The 3,344-nt window shown below is 31.9% G+C and overlaps 1 protein-coding gene across 2 annotated transcripts in view; it reads right to left on the bottom strand.

Moving 5' to 3' along the window:
* Positions 1–3,344, bottom strand: part of LOC106470287 (protein HGH1 homolog) — a 12,397-nt gene that overhangs the window by 3,361 nt on the left and 5,692 nt on the right. The gene's annotated exons all lie outside the window — the stretch shown is intronic.

The following is a 3,344-nucleotide window of genomic DNA, read 5'->3' as shown; positions in this document are numbered from 1 at the left end:
GTAGGGATGATGCAAATACCATCCCTATTATCTTGTTTGAATTGTTTTTGAAGGATTGATATTAGCCATCCCTACATTTACTTCCTTTTGGAAAAGTTTTTTCTTTACTTGTTTAATAACAATGACCTCTGGTTCCTTCAGGGATATTGTTAAAATACCTGGTCATAAACTAAAGAAACTATTATCTGATAACTGAGCAGGGCAGGATAAAACCTAAAGACTATCTTTAACAACTGCTGCATTACAGATGTGTGAACTATTATCTTGATTTACATCATCACTATTGTATGACAGGATAATCATGGACTCCTGTTATGTTTGTATTAACACTAGTTATTATCCTGAGTTTTAACAATTCCACACAAACAAAATATAAACCGCACCATAACAGAACCACCTGGCTTTCCAGTTGGAGGTGTACATTTCCTTGGACTGTCTTTATGCATATGCACATCAACATAATGGAGAAAGGATGAGTATCGACTCATATGTTGCTATGGTGACAGTACCAATCCAGCAGAAGTATATGTTTTTTTTTGGGGTTTATACAAACTTTCAGTTGCATAAAATCCCATGACTTTTCCGGGTCCATACAACAGGAATTTTCAAAGGCAGCATAGGGCGAATAAACACACACACAGAAAAATAATAATATTTGAAACTACACTCTCTAGGCATTTTTATGGTCACTTAAATTACAATTTAAAATACCACTGACAAGAGTTATTCCTCTTTTTGAAACATAACGCCCTTAGCATTTTTCCAACAGGTGTAATAATATGCATGTGTAAAAAGGTTGCTTGTGCTGGAATACAAACTCACCAACAGGTGTAATAATACGCATGTGTAAAAAAGGTAGTTTGTATTCCAGCACAAGCACACCAAGAGGAAAGAAACAGTTTTTAAATCTTACCTCCTTAAAACCCATAATTTTTTGCACATTCTGCCAGAATTATTTTCATGATTTCCTAATAATTATCACCATACCTTATAAAATTTCAATTTTCTTAATTTTGTTTTTTCCCTTCAGCATCAGAGGTGCCCACATGAAACACTGTTGAGCAAATAGCTTCAAACCTCTCCCTGATGAATGTTTGGCATCACCATCCAATGGGTAATTGGGATTTTCTGACGGGTGCTGGTAGCATCCGCTTGGGTTTAAGGAGTTAAGAAAGATAACTGTGTATATTATTTTGATCTAGCCCTACATGTGAATAGTTTTATTATTACGGACAAATAAATCAAATTCCCATGTTAGATATTAAATGCAGCTTGTTTTTGTGATACATGTGAGATTTTGGCATGTTTAAGTTTAAAAAGAATCTAGTCATGAAAGTTTAAGCTCTGCTCAAGTGTATTTTAAACTTTTCTAACAGAGAAAGCTTTTTTTCTGGAATTTTACGGGCTGGTACAAGAAAATGTTTCCTTCTTGATATAATTAATACATCTAAGATATTCACTTTGTTTGTGTGACAAACTAAACTGATAATTATGTACTTGTTACATCTTAAAGGAAAAATCAATTATTTAAGAAAGGAACACCTGCTTTTCCATAAATATATGAAAATTGTAAATATTCAGAGAAATACCAATTTTATTTACAAATGCCTTTCAATTTATAATTAAACTAAATAGTCATGATTTTCCTTAAGATTGATCGAGTTCTTTACAGCTGAGATTAAGACGTATCACTTCTCAATCGTGCAAGAAAAGCGTTATCGTAATATTAATGTATTGGATTCTCTCATTTTTCAAATAACTCATGAATTCCTCTCTGTTGTCATTTTTTATGAATCTCTCAATGATTATTACAACACAAAATTTAGTTTAATTTAAAAGTAACTAATTATAATGAACTTGCAACTATGCTACAACTGGTACTACTAAACATACCGCTTGCTTATTTATCTTCTTCCATAGACCTTGTTGCTATCAAGAACACGGCACTGGATCCATGATTAGGCATAGTGCATTTTGTGTTTGACGCCTTTCACATGGTTCATAAGTGCTGCTTCCTCGATGCTGCTTATGTCAAAGTTCTTTAAACACATCTTACAATGCATTGTATGTTTGCTTACTCCTCTCTCTAGCCATAAGCATAGTCGTGCATCAAAGAGCCGAACCACATTGAATATACACAAGCCCATCATTATCTATTCACTGTTAAAGAACACTGATGTTCAAACCTGAAACCCAAGGTTTTTTTCAGAGATGCGAGATTTATGAAATATTCATTATTTTTGAATGATTAATTACTGTGAATTGTGAGAATATATTCAAAGTCCCATTTGAATTGATTCATGGGATCAACAAGCTACATGATGGAAGAAATAACTAGTCTAATAATATAAACTCATGAAATGGTTCAAAAACTCTTGAATCTAGTACGATAATCATTCGAAAATTTCCAACTCAAATTTACACACAACATCCACACCATAATAATAATACTTATCATTATCTTCATTATTATTATATACATCTTGAGATTTGCTTAGTACTGAATTACTTGTATTTTGTTTATGAAACATAAATGTAAAATTTCTTTTGTTAATTTACTGCTATGAATGTTCCTCTTTTTCCATTTGGGACTCAAATTTAATTACTTTTAATGGGTTTGTTTCAAATCAGTACAGTCAATGGCAGCGTTGTGCTTTGGTAAAATTTAACGTTTTATTGTAAGAGATCTGCCGATCCAACCGGGAAAGCTAACACACGGACAAGTATGATAACGTTCTTATCAGTTAAACTTATAAATTTGAAAAGGCTAGGAGACAGAAAAAACAACTATGGTTTACTATTTTTTATTCATTTTTACTAGCTACAGTTATAGGTGAGCTTTTGTTTTGTTAAACTATTGACTAAACTATGTTTAATTATATAGTTTATATTCTGATGTTTTGATCAGGATTTTAATCAAATGTAATTGTGTCAACCTATATTTCATGTTTAAGAAGAACAACTACCGAGACAAGAAACTTTAGACTGAAAATCTAGTAATCTTTCCATTTAAATAACCTTTAATAACCACTTGCTTCATTCTAGATGTGTTGACGGTTTCATTTCAGTGAATCAAATGTAATTGTGTCAACCTATATTTCATGTTTAAGAAGAACAACTACTGAGACAAGAAACTTTAGACTGAAAATCTAGTAATCTTTCCATTTAAATAACCTTTAATAAGCACTTGCTTCATTCTAGATGTGTTGACAGTTTCATTTCAGTGAATCAAATGAGCTCATCTTTTGAATCAACTCATAAATTGAATGTTTTCAACTGTTTTGCATAGTTATTAGCAGTGGTCGGCAACCTTTTTTGATCGCGGGTCAATTATTATTATTTTC

Source organism: Limulus polyphemus, unplaced genomic scaffold (genome assembly GCF_000517525.1).
Source record: "Limulus polyphemus unplaced genomic scaffold, Limulus_polyphemus-2.1.2 Scaffold3923, whole genome shotgun sequence".
NCBI classification, from domain to species: domain Eukaryota; kingdom Metazoa; phylum Arthropoda; class Merostomata; order Xiphosura; family Limulidae; genus Limulus; species Limulus polyphemus.
This window is presented reverse-complemented; position numbering and strand designations above follow the sequence as displayed.